Here is a 21,499-nt window from a genome sequence, read left to right on the forward strand (position 1 = left end):
CAGGTTGGCATGGCTGTAAGCCATTACGACAGTGCTGAGTAAAAAACGTACCCAACCAGGGTCTCCATAGTGCTTAACCCTGTGACACCCGGACCGACCTGGCATTTTTCCCCCTGAAAAAAGCCCAAGTCCCTCAGGGTACCAGAACAGCAGATCTGCATCCCCGGCGGACAACGGGTTCAACTGATCCGGACCAGCGTGACCAGAACCAGTCCTGTGCCCTAACCACGCCGACATGCCTACTCCAGGAGAAGGGGCAGATATGCGTGTTGATCTTAAACATGAAAAGAAGGCGCCACCCAGACGTTCGGGCGAACCGCGCCCGGTGGCCCACCCCCAGGACGTGAGACCCCTCTACATATGTTCAGATCCATTCCGTCATCATCCCCCAGATATGAACGAGAATCCGTCCATAACCAAACCAGGCCGTCGGATTTTGTCGTCAAAAGAGGAAAAACCTCCATCCCAGTTGCTTTATAAAAACGCCGTTTTAACCTCAAGCAACCAAGGCGTGCCTGTCAGTCGCCTGTTTACAGAACACCCCGAGCTAGCACTATACGTGCGTCGGGACACACCCACATCAATGAACAGGCTATTTAGACCTGTCATTGAATCCCCAAGGCGCCCAGGGGAACGACAAGAGGGGTGTGATACTTCCTAACTCCAACTCTTTTTAGTAGAAAAGAAGGAAGCACCAACAGTATGTATCCCAGTCTACACAGCCGGGGGTACACATTTTTCGCATTTTTACATCCCACCACCCTCCCATAGGAAGGAGACGGGAATCCCCAGAGAGACTTCCCACGCGAGCTGTACAGATTGAAAAGAATATATTGCACCCTGAGCCATGTAAAAAATTGGTTTTAGGGCTCTCCGGGGAGGAGGCACTGAACCCATACACACTCAATAATCGAATTGAATCGAATACATACACAATAGAGTAGGACTCCTTCTAGAGGGTCCACTCACCTTGACAATCTGAGGAGGAGGCTCTGTACTCTGAAGGAGGCTCCCTCTTCACGGAAGGAGTCCCAACTCACAGAAGGCCCGAATAGGAGCTTGGTGAGGAGGAGCCCTGACCACCCCCCGAAACAGATCCATCACATGGACCTGAACAGCACACGGAAGTCCTACCAACAGAGACGCGCCTGGTGACGTACTCTATGGCGGGGGAATTTCTGCGGTGCACACGCCCAATATTCCAGGCCGTGGGACCAGGAAACTCCCCCCCCCCCCTCACCCTGTAACGTGCCGAACCGCAACGTGACAGGAACCTTGAAGGACAGGTGGGTTTACCCCTGACCAACAGAAAAAAGGGGGAGGAAAAGGTTACCAGTTCACCCCTTTACGACCCCACACCCATGATACGATGTAATGACAAAAAGAGAGTATGACACAGTCATAGTCCGCTCCATGAAGCGTCTGACAGCTTCACACAGTGCATGAGCTAACCTGCTATCTGATTTTTACTAAGGAAAAAACACAGAATAGAGAGGGCTCTCCAAGAGCCCCGGTACCAAACTTACACATGTGCTTCTGTGGCCAGTCCAACCCAGTTGTAGGTCACATGACACACACAACCCATCATTACCTACAAAAAATGGCAAAAACACTCTACAGAGGAACGCCGTTTTTCATAATGAGAGAATACATAATTCTCGATTAGTATCGGCCACAGGCCTTGCTAAGCACACACGAAAGCGACCAAACAATCTTTTCTTTTAGGAAAATAAAGTTTCTCCAGCAGTTTTAGCACAACCTCAGCAATCAAGCTAAGGGTTACATCGCATCCCTACCACACAGTGACACAATGTAGTGCAACAACATGTCTGAGAGGAGGATGAAGAAGTCCCCAGGGAACCGGGGGGGAAACACAATCCTCCTACTTTACCCTTAATACGGCCAGTTAAAACAGGAAAACCTGTTAATATGTGAACACACTGTTCATTGTCATTACAGGCTGAGAAAAGAATCATTCTTTACTCATTTGTCACTAAGCATAGCTTTATAGGTTAGTTAACCCCCTTAGTTGTGAGTACACAGTACATATAAACACCAGTGTTGGGCAAGTTACTTTAAAAAAGTAACTAGTTACAGTTACTAGTTACTTCTTCAAAAAGTAACTAGTTACAGTTACTAGTTACTTCTTCAAAAAGTAACTAGTTACTTCAGAAAGTAACTATTAAGTTACTTTCAAGTAAAATTTTGCTCAAATGTGACCCGACCTCCACCCCTCTTTAACGGAACATAAAATACATGTGCATGTTCAATTATTTATGATAAATCTAAATATTATAATGAAAACTTAATACAATACATTATTAACATAAACAATGTACACAAATCTAAACTATTTTAATGTTGCTGTGGGACAAAGTGAGACTAGCCTCCAATCAAATGCCATGTATGTATATTATTATAATTACTATGTTTATATATTAGTGGATCATACAAATACAATAGATGTTTTGGAACTTTTGATATGTATTGCCCCTCAACAGGCCACAACTGGGCAACATTAAATTATGCTTGTTAAGCACTATACCAAAAATAAATAACAAATATATACTGATTGATTGAACATTTTAATTAACAGATTGCAGAATGGGTACAGCACTACGGCTCAATACACACAATTGTAAGGGGATGCAGATCAGAGAAAGACTTTCGTCTTGTTTACATCAGGGTCCCCCATTTTCAATTCATGACATACACAACATACAGATATAAGAATCTAATCGAATCATTCTAAACCAATCTAATCATGACATTTAAGACATGCATGACATACAGATATATATCTCTGCGCACCAGACTGTGCTATTAAACCAGGAAGTGCAGCACTATGTTGAGCCCAGGTTGAGCCTGTCAGCAGTAGAGCCACTACTGCCCTGCGCTGCAACACAAGAGTGAACCGCGGTCTCACGCTGACTGCTCGCTTATTATGTTGTTCCGTTGGATTCGTTTTAGATTATTTGGGATCAAACCGTACACTACACAGACCCGCGGTCTCCGCTGACTGAATCGCTTGTGTTGTGGCTCGAGTGGCTCAGACTCTGGATGCGTTAGACCCGCCCACCTCTACCTTTGATTGGCTTACCATGACATTTTACTCAGCCTCAGCCAATCGTCACTCGTCAGCTGTATCCGCTGGACTCGCGCACTGCCCACTAAACAAGGAAGAACATAATATTGCCTCTCAGCGCAGATATCTGTCTGATGAAAGAAACAGGTTCATTCATAGTAACGCGCCAGATTTATTTGCAGTAACGGCAACGGCGTTATTAAGATTGGAAGAGTAATCCGTTAGATTACTCGTTACTGAAAACAGTAATGGCGTTAGTAACGTCATTACTTATAGCGCCGTTATTCTCATCACTGATAAACACACATGATGTTTCTCAACACAACAAACCAGATCATTTTCACATCTGTAACAACAACCCGATTTGCATGGAGAAGCTAAATACCAGTGACAAGACAATTCACACATAACTCGCGTTGTATCCTAAATGTAGTGCAGCAACACACGTTTTGGAAAACATCATTATTTACAAAACATTTAGAAGGGAAAGCCAGAAGAAGTGTACAAGGTCTGGCCAAACCTTGCCTACCCGGAGCGTAGATCAGCGAAGTGCAGTCTCAAGGCACCGTAGTAAACACCCCCTGATCTGTTTATAGTCCCCAGCGAAACAAACAACAAGCAGGTCTGTCAGCCTGTCGAGGGAGGCGATAACGAGGTTGTTTCTGGGGGGAATACATTTTCATGAGCACCGTGTCGTGATTTCAGGGGCGGGACTTCCTACCTGATTCCCACTTTCGGCCGTAGTGCTTTACCAGGCTTTATCTCTCGAGATAAAGCTGGGAACGAGGTTACTTTAAGCCTATCACTGTTACTGAAGTCTGTAAACCCTTGAAAGACATAAAAAAGTCAGCAGGTCCGGACAACCTACACCCAGTCCTCCTAAAGACAGCTGCTGATTTTATTGCTGAGCCCATTGCCTCAATTTTCTATCTTAGTTTTGTGACTAGTACCATCCCCAAAGTGTGGAAGTCTGCTTTTGTCCTTCCGTTATTAAAAAGTGGGGATCCCTCAGATGTTAATAATTATCGCCCCATTTCTAAGCTCCCCGTCCTGGCCAAATTTTTTGAATCCTTTGTGAACACTCAACTAAAGCAATTCCTATTAGAAAATAACATGTGAGGTTCAGTCAGGCTTCAGGTCTGGACATGGTACTATAACTGCAGCCATGCTAGTGGCTAATGACATAATCAACACACTTGACAAGAAACAACATTGTGCAGCATTGTTTGTTGATTTATCAAAAGCATTTGACTCCGTAGACCACAAACTATTACTCGATAGATTTTTTAGAAATCAACACAGGTGTTCCCCAAGGGTCTATTTTGGCTCTGGTTTTATTCTCTATTTTTATAAATGACCTGGGAAATAAAATCCAGACAGCCAAGATGCATCTTTATGCGGACGATACAGTCCTGTATACAAGTGCTCCCTCCCTCAGGTGATCGAGAACCTCCAGGCTGCGTTTAATTGTTTTCAAACCTCCCTTTTTTTATCTTAAACTAGTTTTAAATGCAAAACTGGTCGTTGCGCGCATGTGCCCCCTACAGGTCAGTCTAGAGAGCCCATGCTTCCTCCGATACATAGGCTCTCTTTTCACCTGACAGCGCGGACTCTCAACGCGTGGGAGGTCACACTACCTTCACCACTTCCCTCCCTCGCTGTGCAGGCGCCCTGACCGACCTGTAGGAGTCGCTGTTTTACAACGACCAGATCACCGGCTTCCCTCCCGCTGACATCGCCAATTGTGTCAGTATGACGGCAGGCCAAGCCGGAGGCACCGCTGACAGCCGGATTCGATACCAGTGTCTCTTGCGGCGGTGACGCGCTTATTCCGCTGCGCCACCCAGCCGCCCAAACGATGCTTTTCTTTTGGGGCCAGAAAGAAACTTGATCAAGCCACATTCCTGTCTGTAATTGACTATGGTGACATAATATATATGCATGCTGCCTCTTCACTGCTAAAAAGCTAGACAGTGTGTATCATGCTTCTCTGCGCTTCATCACTAGTGCCAAAGGGCTTACTCACCATTGTGTGCTTTACCAAATGGTAGGATGGACCTCTCTGTACGTACGGAGGAAATCCCACATGTTTTTATATATAAGGCCATCCTAGGGAAGCTTCCCCTATATCTTTCCAACCTACTTAGCTTTGCCTCTAGCAGCTACCATACCAGGTCCACAAGATGGCTACTAAAAAAAATAAAAAACTGAGAATAAATACTGAACTAGGAAGAACAGCTTTTTCAAGCTTCGCACCTTGGGCATGGAATGGGCTACAGGACCATATCCACTTAGATACCCTGGTCTCTCTCGGCAAATTTAAATCTGTATTACATAACTTCCTACAAGAAGAATGTCGCTGCTTTCTGTAGTCGGGTCCCAACTGCAAAATTACTGTATTACCCTGTATTTTACTGTCATACACGTTTACTATTATGTAGACTATTCTGTTTTGTGTTTACATGTGATGTATTGTATATTGTATACATGCACTTTTATTATGTTCTTATGTGATGTACCGCACATGTTATTGCTGTTTGATATATTGCAAATGTTATTGCTGTCATCTTGGCCAGGTCTCCCTTGCAAAAGAGATCTTGTATCTCAATGGGACTTCCTGGTTAAATAAAGGTTAAAATTAGCCCCTCCCCTTCTCCCCGTAATATAAGCAAAAGGAAGTGATTTATTTATGTCAGTAAGAGTTTAGAGATGTAACCTAGGCAGAAAAATAAAATAATGGTTTAATTTAAAACAAGAGTCTCATTCTCCATTGCTACTTTACTGTTTGTTGGATACGATTCCCCCACATAGAGATGAATGTTGGTTTAGTGCCTCTACACTATATATAATATAATAATTATCTCCATCAGGTCGGTTCTGTCCACCTGTCTATCTCTGTCCGCAGCTAACCTCACAATAGGGCAGTTTTGGACAAGTATTTTAAGTTAATTCATTTCCATCATTGAAATGCATATTCAGTATGAAGTTACAGCTTTTCACCACAAGAGGGTGATATTACACAGGTTCGCTGGTAATCAGCTCTCTGGCACCTGTTAACAATATATAGACATGCCATAGTGAACCTATTGTCATTGATATACTACATGCATTACAAATATTTATGAATAAATTATTGACCATTGCAATAAGCCCCGCCCCTTTCATATCTCATAAACCGTTCATCGTACAGACTTGTGGGAGGGGTTAATGCGTGGTGGTGGCTTCCCCTGGAAGGTTGGTGGTACCGTTCAAAACGGGCGTTCAGCTCATCCGGTAGGGAGGCAGCAATGTTTGCTGTGCTGTTGGGTTTCCTTTTAAGGTCCGATATTGTGTGTAGTCCCGGCCACACGCCACGTGAGAGAGAGAGGTGGGATACAGTTTCTGTCTCATTATGCAAAACACGCCCCCCTTAGTTTGACTGATTGTAGCCACGCCCCTTTGGAGTTTGGAGCGTTCTGATTGGTCGAGAGGTTTAAGGGGGCGGGACTTATGGTAGGTTATTTTGAGATGATTTATGACCCCCTAGGGCTTCTCTGATTGGTCTAGGATGTAAGGAGGCGGGACATCCGGTTTTCGGAAGGGGAGGAGTTTTTTTTATTTTATTTTTTTTCAGAAAGTGTGTATTCCCTGGTTTTGCAGAATATGTATTTATGTATTTCCAAAAGTTTTCAGAATATATCATCACAATTAAGAATATATGTATTCCCAAGGTCTTAAGAATATATCTTCACAAAAAATGTTGTGTGTGTGTGTGTGTGTGTGTGTGTGTGTGTGTTCAGAATATAGTTTCACATCAATCTTCAGAAGGTGTTTAGTGTATTGTCAAATACCTTGTATTTCTTTCAGAAAGTGTATTTATTCCGCGCGGAGATGTTTAAGAATCCCCCTCCCCGCGCGCATCTCTCTATCCGTATAATGTGTCGGCGATTGCCTGCTGGTAACGCAGCCGGCAAAAGTCGTTCAGTACCGTTATGAATGGCTCACGACGTGTATGATAGCGTGTCGTGTTTTAGTTGAGTCTGAAGCAACACTCTTCAATGTGTTGTATTGAAGGCAGTGATGCGAGATGGTGACGGTGCAGGCAAAAGTCGTGCAGTATAGTTATGAATGGATCACGACGTGTATGATAGCGTGTCGTGTTTTAGTTGAGTCTGAGGCAACACTCTTCAATGTGTTGTATTGAAGGCAGTGATGCGAGATGTTGACGGTTGTATGCGACTTCAAATGCTCTAGCGATGAGTGCAGGTGCGCTAGAGCGACTGAAAACAACAACAACGCAGCTTTTTTTAGAATGACAGTGTAATGTCTGTCGAGGGGGGTGATAAGATATCTCTCTCTGTCAGAAAAGCCGTTTAATGACCCTGCGAGTTCCCCCTTGCGTGTGTGTGTGTGTGTGTGTGTCTGCTTTTTCAAAAGGATAACTGCTGCAGACAGAACGGCGTCTTACAGTATAAAGTATTATGCATTTACGTATGACAACTATTAAAGAAAGTTGAAATATTTCTCATAAACAAAAATAAGACTACACATTAGTCTCTCCTTGACTCTCATTCACCAGCTAATTCTAAAATTCGAATAGACCTATGCAATACAAGTCCTGTAACTCTATTATGAGTAAGCTGTATTTTTTTAAGTCTCGTTAGGATGCATATGACCAGAATGCAGAATAGACATTCCGTCTAATAATTGTAATACTTCTGCTCATCTTTTGTTACAATATTGTTAATGAGAGCTCAATGTAAACTCTCTGAGCAGGCAGTGAAAGTTGTTGTTGCTGTTAGGTGTCAAAGTATAAAGAAAATACGTTTTCAAGTAGGAAGGCCTAAAAAAGAGGAAGTAGGGCCCCCTGTATAAATGATACCTTAGTCCTTCAAGCATTTGTATCTTTTTGAAAACAGAGCGACATCCGAAATCTACAATGGCTGTATATCACAACAACGGTACGTCAGCTCGCATGGCGATTTAAATGATTCCTGATAAAGCCTTTTATAAATCATGATTATAACTCTATATTATTTTTAAACATCGATCTCTACCTTACAGCAAACCAGGGGGAATACGCAGACATATTAATACCACTTGGTAAGTACCTTGAAGTATTATTCAATATACAAAATATCTGGATGGTTTGATTTTATAAAATGTGACTTATTTTACTGCTTTTTTTTCTAAAACAGGAGAAAATCAACAAGAAAGCGACGATATCCTCTGGGGATCATATGCAAACGGTGTGTTTTTTTTTAATACATTTATATAACACTAAAATATTAATGTGATTTTTTTTTTACTTGAAATAAAAAAAACCTTTATCATGTTTTTTTTTACAGACGGAAGCGCGTGGGTGAATCTAATCGAAGAGGTGTCAGAGTTGGAGAGGGTGGAGGAAGAGGAGGAGGTGGTGGTGGAGGAGGAGGAGGAGGAGGAGGAGTTGAAGGAAGAGCTGGTGTACAAACCGGCTACACCCCCAGGATTGAAGCATCTAAGTCAAGAAGATTCTACGGATGTCTGGGACTTTGAAGCACTGGCCGAGATTACCGTCCTCGATAATACAGGTACGTGTGTGTGTGTGTGTGTGTGTGTGTGTGTGTGTGTGTGTGTGTGTGTGTGTGTGTGTGTGTGTGTGTGTGTGTGTGTGTGTGTGTGTGTGTGTGTATGTCTTAAGATTATAGTATTCTAAACTTTTCTTTTCTACACAGCCTGCACTATCGAGGATGATGCTTTAACGCCCGCTGAGCTGCAGGAGATCGCTCTCATAGACCGACACGCCGTAGAGCAACAAGGCATCGTCGACGTCGCCCCACACCACAAGCCGGAGGCCTACCGTCGACACCATCACAGGACCCTTGAAACGCCGTACTCCATGAAATACAAACGTACAGTACTATCATGCCATGCAAGACTCCATGGTGCTATACCCTACGGCAATGTGTATCAGAAATGCAGATATCATAGATTGTAACTAATTAACTTGAGGGGGAGTCGCTTTTTTATTTTATTTTTTTATTTTAAATAACTAATCATGGATAATATTTTAAACGGGGATGATATACTGGACTGTTCAATGCCGGATATAGAAGACCTTGAAGCCTATGTGTTCTCTAATAACTCTAACGAATGGTTATCAGACACAGATTTAGAAAATCTAGAAAGCGTCACTCATGATTATAATCAATCAATAGAGATGCTTAACGCGCTTAGAGCCAGAGTTGATGGCTATCCGAACGCCGATGAATCGAATCCCCAACTGCTATACAACATAGATTTAGAAAATCTAGAAAACACAACTCACGGTTATAGGCAGTCAATAGAGATGCTTAACGTTCTTACATGTTTAAATACCCAAACGTCTCTCGAAAACGTTGCCTTGCGCACAGCTATAAGTGAAGCACAGGATAGTATTCTAGCCTTACACTCCGATACATCGCTCGAAAAAGATACCTTATCAAGCGATTTACTTGAGGCAGAGGCTAGTATGCGAATGCTATGCACAAATACCTACGATGATAATGACAATGAGCCTGAAGATTCTGCGGAAATGGAGGAGCTATTTGTAGAATTAGATGAAATGCAAGCACCGTTAGCGAGTCCCATAGCATCAACCTCTACTGATACAAGCATGACAACCCCCTCAAATGCTGAGAATCCTACTATCCAAACTGGTAGAGGTGGCGCTACAATACATAATCGTGGACGCTATAATAACCTAGAACTGAGAGAACATTTTAACTTAAAACCCTCGAAGGGACCCCCCGACTTCGTTGCATTCCATAATAATATTACGGACACCGTGGACCGTCTTCTGACTAGAATTGAACACTTAACAACCGACGGTGATGTCATACAGGTATCGTTAATAGGTGCGACTATGCCAGAAGCGGTTTATAGAATACTCACTAAAGGTCGTGATGATCTTGAGAATTTCTACCTGATACTCGAACAGATAGTGCAATCAAATCATGCAATACTCGCTGATCCAACCTTACATCTGATGGCACAGATCGTACAAGTGCCTAGGGGTGAAGGTGTCAGAAGAAAAATAGACGAGGTTTTAGACAGCGAGATTTTAGCCAAGAAACGTTGTTGCTTAAACATCATAACAAATCCCGATGATCAACAGTGTTTTGCCACAAACGTTGCGCTACTGTTAGATCCTTCTATAAATCAAGATATTGCCTACCAGAGAGGTAATGATTTACATACACTTGCAGATCTTCCTGAAGGAGGTGTGAGTTTCACCGATATACAACGCTTCGAGAGGGTTTTAAATCGTTCAATAATAGTATTCTTTCGAGATGATAAAGGTTTCTCGCATTATAATTCAGGGTATGTAGGAGCGGAGCCCGCTCTACATTTGTTATTACATTCCGAACATTACTACGGCATAACAAGACTGCAGGCTTTTCTAGGCACACCGTACGTGTGTCCGGGGTGTTATGCTGGCTACACACGTAAAGGGGCACACTCATGTAAGACTACTTGTTCCATATGTCACCACGCTGATTGTCGTACTAAGCCAAAAGCGCTACGGAAATGTAAAGATTGCAATAGGATTTGTCACTCATCTTTCTGTTATGAGCAACATAAAGCAAGTCGTCCGACCGTGCTAAAACAGCGATCTGTTTGCGACGCTAATAAAAAATTTGAAAAATTTGGTGAGATCGTCTACATTGCGGCCTTGAAACCTAAAAAACACGTGTGCAGGACGGCTACCTGTTACACCTGTAAGGACCCTTTACCTAACGAGATGGCCAAACGTGATCATAAATGTTATTTCAAAACATTAACCGTCGAGACTAATCAGCCTCCCTGTTTAGTGTTTTACGATATTGAATCTTTTGTCGACTGTAATAATATTCACGTCCCGTATCTCATTTGCTGTCAAATTAATAATCGTAAAGAGTCGTGGAGTGGCAAAGATTGTGTAAAAAAATGTCTTAAACATTTTCGAAAACCTCGCTATGCACGTCACACCTTCATAGCCCATAATAGTCGCGGTTTCGATAGCTATCTAGTTTTAAAACCGATGGTTATAGACGGTTTAACCCCCAATCTAATCACACAAGGTAGTAAAATCCTATGTTTAAACGATAAGACCTTTCATCGGCGTTATATAGACTCCGTCTCCTTTCTACCAATGAAATTAAGTCAAATACCCGTAGCAATGGGGTTTACTGATCAAATGAAAGGTTATTTCCCCCATTCATTCAGCTCTCTAGAAAACCTTAACTACATCGGTAACTATCCGGCACCCGAGTGCTATAACCCTGATGGAATGTTACCGTCAGAAAGAGCGAAATTCTTTCAATGGTACGACAGCGTTAATACAGGTGTTTTTAATTTTGCGTCAGAAGCTAAACGTTACTGCACCAACGATGTGGATATACTCAGCCGCGGTTGTGTGAAATTTCGGGAGGATTTCATTAAAAAAACATCGGTCGATCCTTTTCACTCTATCACCATAGCATCGGCATGCTTACGAGTTTTCAAAACACAATATCTAAAACCAAACGTTTTAGCCATACCAGATCCGTCCAATTATAAAAATCAGAAATGTTTTTCTAGTGCATCCATACAATGGCTCGAATACATGTCTAAAAAACACGGTATTTCCATAAAACATGCTTTGAATGGTGGCGAGACACATGTAGGCCCCTACTATCTAGATGGATATCAGGACAATGGCGTAGAGAAACACGCTTTCGAATTTTATGGCTGTTTTTTTCACGGGTGTACAAAATGCTACAAAGCCCACGATCTGAATCCTTTGACCCGTAAACTGTATGGAGAAATGTATACAGATAGTTTAACTAAGATAGATGTTTTAAAATCAACGTACGGTATCGACGCAACCGTTATGTGGGAACATGATTGGAATGTTTTGAAAGATACAGACGTAGAACTTCAAGCATTCCTTAAACAATATCCGTACAGTCTGACTGACCAATGCTTTGATCCTAGAGAGGCTTTGTATGGAGGACGGACATCCGCTATTAGATTACGATATACAACAACAGGTGTTCAGAAAATATCGTATAACGATGTGTGTTCTTTATACCCCCATGTTATGAGTAGTGCAGAGTGTTTTTACCCTACAGGTCATCCCGTTATTATACGCAGTGATTTCAAGGACCTAAACACTTATTTTGGATTGATCAAAGCCACTGTGATCCCACCGAGAGGTTTATTCTTTCCAGTACTCCCCTATAGAGGAAACGGTAAACTTCTATTCCCTTTGTGCCGAACTTGTGCTCTCGCAAACAATCAGGAAAGTGAATGTCTGCACACTGATGTTGAACGCTCGTTAACAGGTGTATGGATCACCCCCGAGTTAAACAAAGCTATAGAGCTAGGCTATTGCGTAGCTGAAATCCACCAAGTATGGGATTTCCCTGAACGTAGTAACGATATCTTTGGCTCGTACGTTAAAGCTTTCTTGAAAGGCAAGACAGAAGCTAGTGGATACCCCGCTGACGTGATCACCGAGGCCGAAAAAGATCGATACATAACCGAATACCATAACCGTGAGGGGGTATTGTTAGATAAGGCCTCAATCACATCGAACCCCGCTAAAAGTTGTCTGTTCAAATTGATGTTGAATTCTTTTTGGGGTAAATTTGCTCAACGTACCAATTTACCAAACAGTGTTATTAAGAAACCCTACAGACTTCTTCAAACTTTTATTCTCTGAAGAATATGAGGTCAAATACTTTTCATTCCTTAATGATGACATAGCATTAGTGCAGTGGATTTATACAGAACGGCATCTTCTCAGTCTAAGAGATACCAATATTTTCATAGCATCCTTTGTAACAGGTTACGGCCGTCTGCATTTGTATAGTTATCTACATAAACTTGGTGAAAATGTTTTATATCATGACACAGATAGTGTAATTTATAAGACAGCTAAAGATGATGAGAGTTTGCCTTTAGGATCCTATTTAGGTGAACTGACTAGCGAGCTACGTCCAGACGAATCCATCATCGATTGGGTAACATGTGGACCCAAATCATACGCCTATCGTACAAACCAAGATAATGTTGTCTTGAAGGCTAAGGGAATTACACAGACTTACGATAGCTGCAAAACGGTCTCATTTGGTTCTATGTGTAATTTAGTTGAACATTATCTAAAACGTGACCCGTCAACCCCTGAACACATTCTATTTGCACCCCAATTCCTTATAAACAGATGTAAAAAAGATTTAACTCTTTCTAACGCCAACGTGTTGAAGAAGGTCAGAGTGGTTTACGATAAAAGACGGTTATACTCTGACGGTACGACGAAACCTTTTGGGTATTGAGTGAAAAATGGAGTTTACAGCTGAATATGATTTTGATCCTCGTTTAGAACTACCCATGTCCACAATTATAGCGGGTCCTAGCGGCTGTGGGAAGACCTATCTTGTACAGAAAATATTAGAAAATTGTGATGAATCTTTGTCAAATGTACCAGATAATATTGTATGGATTTATGACTGCTATCAACCTATGTTGTTTTATTGTTGAAGACAATAAAAATCACTTTTGTCAAAGGGTTACCAGAATCATTTAACGATGAGACACTATTCCCTAGGAATATGAATCACTTAATTATTCTCGATGATATGGTGTTTTCAGCCGGGGAACATATGGAAGTGGCCAACATTTTTACCCAGTACAGACACCATCGCAAAATGAGTGTGATAATGCTTACACAGAATCTTTTTCAACAAGGTAAACACAACCGTACAATTAGTCTTAACGCAAGCTATTTGATTTTATTTAAAAATCCCAGAGACAGGTTGCAACTTTCAGTATTAGCGGGTCAAATGTATCCGGGGGAGAGATCCTTCCTATTGGATAGTTTCAAAGAGGCTACTATACAACCATATTCGTATCTATTAATAGACCTACGACCTCATTGTCCTGATCAGTTGTGACTTAGAACAGGCCTACTACCTCAAGAAGGACCCCCTGTCGTCTACATTAGAAAATAAGGATCATGTCTTTTCGTATACGGGGTCATATGAATATGTTGAAGGCTTTATATAACAGTTCACCCCTCATTCGAAAGCAGATGTTAACTAGGGCTTCACCAGATCTGTTGAGGTGTGTGTGTGAGATAGCTTTAAATGTTTTGAAAGGGGTTATTCCTCTTAAAAAAGTACACGTACATAAACTGCGTAGAAAAAAGAAGATTCTAAAGCTTTTGGCTAATAACAAAGTTAATTTGTCAAAGAAGAGGAAAAAGCTTATGCAGACTGGCGACGTTTTTTTTTCTACCGCTACTAAGCGTAGCCCTTCCATTTTTAACATCTTTATTCCTTAAAAAATAACTAATAAGGACCAACATGCAGAAGATGATTTTAATTCCTAAGAGTCAATGGAACCCTGTCTCTACAACTCCTATTAATATCACTGAGAAAGCGTCAGATAAATTACATTCAGGAATGTATAATATTCTGAACGATATTACAGACAAAGAGGAACAGGTGTTACCTCCAATTAACACCAATGCATCACGATTACATAATCCTGCTGTCTATGCCTCGGATTCAGATAAGGCGAAAAGAATGAACAATCTTTTACACCGTTATCTAGGTTTACTCAGACAAAAAGAACATGTTACACCCAAAGTTTTACCTATGACAGTACCGATAGAAGCGGCAGAGGTCAGAACCCCACAAGATATTGACCAATTAGTCTCTGCACTCCCTGTTAGAAGTCAAATAAAAGCACGTATGATTATGCAACAATAAAAAATTTTACCCACTGAATCATGGAATCTTAAAGGCGAGCTTATTAGCGACGGTGTCCCTATAAAAGGCTCGCATATGCTTGATTATTTAAAAACTCTAAACATTCTGCACCAGGTCCTGGTTATGATGTATTTCTACAAACCTTATCGGAGGTTAATATACCTCTATCATATATTGCAAATAAAGAGGCACAATCCTCTTTGAATTCTCTAAAGAATCAGAATGTCTTTTCAGAAGCTGAAAATTATTACACCCGTAGAAAAAGGAGACGTAATAATAATAATGATACGGTTACAGATTGGCTCTCTATATGAAATGCATTAATGTTTTGTATTTTTAATAAAAAACAACAAAAAATGAAATACTTTCAAAATGTGTCTTTTTTATTATTTTTGTTACATACATTCATTTAACATTCTTAAACTACAGCAGGTTTGTCTATGGTTACCTTTACATTTTAATATGCAATTCTTATATTTCATGACATATCTACGAACTAGGAGATCGTTTCTCAGGCTATCGCCAGTATAATGTTTAAATATGATGGCGTTAAGACTGCATCCTCTCGCTTTTTGACATAGAAAATATACACAATGATGTCCACAAAAGGCCGAGAGTTCATTCTGCACTCTACGTGTTGAATAATAATAGCATTCTGTAACATTTTCTTGTAGAAATTCAGTAATGTCTGAAGGATATGCTTTAGAGTTGGGGCTGAGTCCGAAGGAATCGAAAAAAAACACCCTCTCGTTCGTTATCAAGGCACACAGCGAGCCAATGCACACCAGGTTTATTGCTAGGATCTGTATTAACTATAAAATAAAAAGGTCTAGTCCCTGTATTCTGTAAATTGTTTTTTAGCTCATTACAAGCCCAAACCCCATGGAAACGAGACCCCAACAAGGATGTACATAACATGTTTAGTTCTACATTATTCATAGCTTAATAGTAGTCAACCATAACCTGTCGACGGTCGTTGATTTTCGAGAATTGAGTCAAAACAAGCATATACGATTAGAGTCGCTGTGGTGTGTAGAGGTTCTTGGAATCTCATCTCCAGACGTAGATTTCCTGTAGCAGCGGGGGATGAGGCTAGGCCTTCCTCGTCAGGGTCTAGATTAAAATAATATAAACCATACCCTGCTAGAAAATCACTTCGATCGAAAATTAATGCTGAATCCTTCAGATGACGACCTGTGGCTGAAAATAAACTATAATATTCCCTCACAGCGTTTCCTTGCGTAAACTGGGGCTGATATGCTTTCAATGGGATCTGACGACCGTCTTGGCTTAAGGCAGCATACTCTAAATTAAAATGTTGGAAATTGAATGGATTTCTAATAGGTGTACCATTATAAGCTTCGTGTTCGACTAAGCCTATTATGACATATTTTGGTAACAAACCCAGAAAGATGTTCTCATGAGTTGATACCCGAGAGTTAATAGGGATTGAAAAGGTTTTTACATTAATTCGCGCTAAAGGGTATAAAGCATTTCCCCTTTGTAAAGCCGTAGCATGCCCCAACTGTACAGCGGGGGATACAACAACTTTTTTTTACAAATAAGGTCGCACTAATAATATGTAGTCTGAACCCTCCAGCGGCCGCAGACATTATACAGAAATCGTCTTTAGCTCTAGTTAGTTTTATTTTTAAATCCACTTTATTTAACAATAACCTATCGCTAGAGAATATATCCGAATGGATTCCCCCCAGTAGATGAAACTCTCGCGATAGAGCGCATTCCAGCCCCCTGGTTTTTAAACCTTTATTTAACCCCGTATCTCCTAGACGGATATCTTCCATAGCACCTCCTGTATCTTTAGCGAATAAACCAGCGGTAAATTGACTTTTTAAACTATCGGGGGAATAATTCAGTAATGTTTCAATCATAGCTCTATAAGGATGCGTCGAACTAGATTGACTGATTAAACGATCCTGGACAGTTACATCTACCTGGCTAAAAAAGGTATTTAAAGGATAATTAATTATAGAGACATTCGCATCGGCAGCCAAGTTACTTCCATCGGTATTTGTAATTTTGGCCTTTAAATATAGTAATGTATTGTTGAGATCCAAGTAACGCTCCCCTTCACCCGTTATATTAAATTCTATAGGTGAGTCTCTAGTTAGAGCAGTTATGGGTGATATTTCGATATAATCACTTTGTTCGATCGATAGCTGTGTGTAAGGGGCTGTAAAAATATCCAACTCCGATCTAGAACACTCTTGGGACCGTTGATGAATCATGGTTCACTTAGAAAATATCCTTTACACGTTTTTTTGTCGGTCGCTTTCTCTGACTAACAACTCTTCTTTTAAAAGGTCTCTTCTTATAAGACAACTTGTTCTTTATAGCTGTCAATCTACAACCAGGGGGTTTCCTTCTTTTAGATGACCTTACCCCTCTCAAGGGTCTCAAACCGAAACCGGGACCGTTCTGTTCCCCCATCCTAGTGGTGACCTTCTGTATTACGGTGTCTAAAACCTCTTTGCCTATATTTTTAGCCGCTATTTTGATGTGTGGTTTAGCTATGTTAATACCTGTTTTAAGAAAAGGCATAACAAATTTGAATAATCTAGAGAAAATAGACCCTACTCCCCTACCATATTGCACAGGGGCCCCTGCAAATCCGGCTAAGCCGTGTCCCACCTGATTTACATAATAATTAACGAAGCGGTTAGGATGTATGTATTGATCCATAATATCTTTTTTTTTTACAAGCCTATCTCCAAGGGTTTAAAATGTAATTTTACTATAACCTTCCCGTACGTATAATCTACCAACTGATCCGTATCTGTCTTGATTTCTATGTGAATCATGTTTATATCTGTTTTAGAAACTTTTGAATAATGAATATGATCGTAATGTATGTTAATAATGTCTCCATATGAACCTTTGATCTGCACCGTTGATAATAATGGAACATATGAATCCCCTACGAGCTGGTGCTCCGAGAGATTAGAATATATAAATAAATTATATATACCGGACCCCAAATCTACTGGATACGGTGCTTCAAGGTTCGTCAAAGCATACCATTTATTGGGTTTCAAGCCTATAACGTATGATAACCGTGGAGAAAATCTCACTTCATACACACCACTCCCCTTAAAAGTACATCTGTTAGTGATCTCGTTATACTGGAGCTCTGCTTTTATATCACCTGTCATGCGTAAAGTATCTGTGATTAGTTTTATTAAAGGCTCGGTATATTTATAGTAACCACCACTCCCAACGATTATTTTTTCAACTAACCTATGAGGATGTTGTTCTATATGTCTGCATTCATAATATGCTGACTCTGGGGGAATATTATACCATGTATGAGGGTAAGTTATTTCAGCCAACCCCACGAGCCATTCACCTTTTAATTGAAGAGTTTTAGCCAGATTAATATTGAAACTCGAAGCCTTATTATTACGGAACACAGACATGCATGCGTTGGAAGGCAGCGTGACATAGAAGCCCTCCATAATGCTAATATACCGACTTATGAGTGCAGTCTTTAAAAAGTATATGATTATATATCATTTTTTTTATTTATACAGCTCTGAGACTACTCTTTAAGATGTAAGAATTAAATTTAGCAGGCCAACCTCGCCATTTCACAAAGGTATACAGCTTCCCTTTTAGCTTCTTATCACCCAGACACTCCTCTATCATGTATGTTTTGTTCTTTGACTCTACAATCTTCTGCAGCTCCAATTCGTAGAAAACTCCTTTTACAGTTTCACCCGCTTGGTCCTTAATAACATACACAACGGGGACACGGGTTAAACGCTTCACTATAATAAATGTTTCGAATGTAAACGTTTGCTCATAACGTTTGTCAAAAACAGATTTATATTGAGCTAAACGCACTGTGTCGCCTAAATCAAACTTAAATCTAGTTTTTTTATGCGTTAGAGGCTGACTCCCGTACAGATTCTGAAACACCTGTAGTATGTTATCTTTAGTGACCTCTGAAGGCTTCATTTTAATACTGGAATGAAACGTGTTATTATAACTCTGTACCATATCCGGCAACATATCTATATAACGAAACGTGTTGTTAGCTGTGAAAAATCTCCACATTCTATCCTTCAATGTACGGTTAAGTCGTTCGACAACGCTGGCCTTCAATTCACTTCCTGTTGCAAAATGGTGAATGTTATATACACGCATTAGTTTTTGAAAACTTTTGTTGAAAAATTCTTTGCCTTCGTCTGTTTTTTATTTTTACAGGCGTTTGACTCTCCTCTAAAACATTAGCGAAGGCTTTTGTAACAGCTAAACCTGTCTTATTTTTTAAAGGCCTTACATAAACCATTTTAGAGAAGACGTCTATGACGGTCATTAGATATTTAAACCCATCATTATACTGACTTAAGCTTTGCATATCGCATAAATCAATTTGAAATTGATAAAGAGGTCTCGGAACGATAACTCTATTTCGCTTGAAATGTATTCTAGCCGGTTTATGTAGAGTGTAGCTATCCTGTTTAGCTAACCAGTTTTTAATGATATTTATTCCTACTTTATCTCCTGTGGTAAACTCCACAGCCTTTCTAAGCCGTGCAACACCACCAAACGACCCTGGATTTGCAGGATCATAATATATTTTAGCTAGTATACCATCCATATTTTCAAAACTACCAACCCCTTTGGATTATAATACACAAGTGAATAAGTAAGCAGGAAACTTTTATTTTTTTTAAAAAAACACGTTTTTTTTTTTTTTTTTTTAGAAATAAAAAAATTACATCCTGTACACTCTGGGGAGTTTTGGCACGGTGGACATGAATAACAGTACTGAATCGAAGACAGTCTCAGTATCAATCTCTGGGTAATCATTGTGAATCTCTTTAGCCATATCCTTGAGACACTGGCTGTTCTTAAGGCGAGACACTGCAGGTGAATAGTCAAATATACTTTTTTTGTTGATTTTGAGATTTTGTTATATTTTGCTTCCTAAACATGTCTTCTATGAAACTAGTGACAATAAAACGTCAATAACACACATTTAGTTGTTTATTTTACATCATTTTGCCTTATTGCATCCATAAATGTGCACATATTTAATGGGGAAGTGCCTCATTTGCATATATAAACATACATTTCAGAAAACTTGCAATATATTTTTTCTTAGTTTATATGTACAATTGGGAAAGTTTCATAGTGATATCTATTCAAATATTTTTTGCCTATTAGGGGGTACTACACTGTTTGTAGCATGTGTGTAGTTCTGTTCAGTTCAATAACATCATTATTATTATTATTCAGTTATCAGGCATGTGTTTAGGTTGTCTATTACTAATGGTTTGATTAGGTATTGTGTTTGTAAATATCTGTTTAAAAAAAAAAAGTATGGCATTTTACAATACAGAACTTTGAAAGCGTTTTCCCAAAAATGAGTTTTAAGAGTTTTTCCTCATACTCTGAGCCAGAAATCTCCACTTCAGTAGCACTCACATACACCACACCTTCCAGTTCTATTCATATCTATGTTCTGAAGGTATTTACAGAAGGGTTTGTTGATATCGCATTCATACCCTGATTTATATCACATTTTATTCCTAAAAACATGGCGAAATATGGAATTTTACCATAAAAATGGACTGAATGGAGTATTTTCTGATTTATGGAGTGATAAAAAGAGATATCCAAAATCCCCTCTGTAATAACCTTTGGCTCTAATATGTCAACAAAATGAAACTATAATTTTGAAAATGGCTTTATCCAATGTTCAGATTTCTGTCCTGGAATTATATGCAAATTAGTGCATATTTAAGTAGATCATACCTCATTTGCATATTTAAACATACAATTTCAGAAAACTTGTAATACAAAAAAGTCTTGTCTTAATATAAGTAATCAACTGGGGAAGTTTCATTGTGATATCTATTAGTTAATTATTTTACCCTATTCACCTGCAGTGTCTCCCCTTAAAAGACTGAAACTCAAAGAGCAATCCTTCGCAGATCCCCTGCAATCTTAGTGGGGACGGGATGGGTAAACTCATACGTCCTAGGAGCGCACTGATGGTAGGAGTCAGTTCACCACTCCACAACAATGTCATTAGGGCTGGTTCGTTAATCATGTAATACAAAGCAGGTTCAAATAGACATTCATGCTGACGCTGACTCGGGTGCTGTATGCTACAGCCGTAGCAATGCTCGATGAGGTGTAGATCGACACAACACTTCAAAACTTCAGTCATAAGTAACTTGATGCAAGCTATCATTTGGTGATCTAGGAATCCAGCTCGTTCGTCCACTACGACTGGGAGTACTGTAAGTCTTCTCCCTCTCTCGACGGTTGGCAGATCTTGAGGGAGACCCATCTCCGGCGTGTGTGATCGCCATTCATCGTTTGGTGGTGTGCCCCCATCCTCTCCATCGGCTGTGGTCTCTTGTGATGATTGATCAGGTGTCTCGTAGGTATCCATCGTTGGATAAATGTAGAGTAAGGCAGATTCGGGTACAGCTGACTCCATGTTGTATCCGTTGTTGAAAGATGCCATGCTTAGTCAAGTCAAGTCAAGAGCTTTAAAAGTCTATTGTAACTTTTTTTCTTTTTAAAGGTTGTTTTTACGCTTGACACTCCCCTTCCATCACCCCCTCCCCAACCCCCTGGATGTCTTCATCCTCAGACTCTGCGTAAGGAAAGAGTCGTCTTTTTAAATGATCCACAT

Source organism: Notolepis coatsorum (genome assembly GCF_963971535.1).
Source record: "Notolepis coatsorum genome assembly, chromosome: 11".
Lineage (NCBI taxonomy): Eukaryota > Metazoa > Chordata > Actinopteri > Aulopiformes > Paralepididae > Notolepis > Notolepis coatsorum.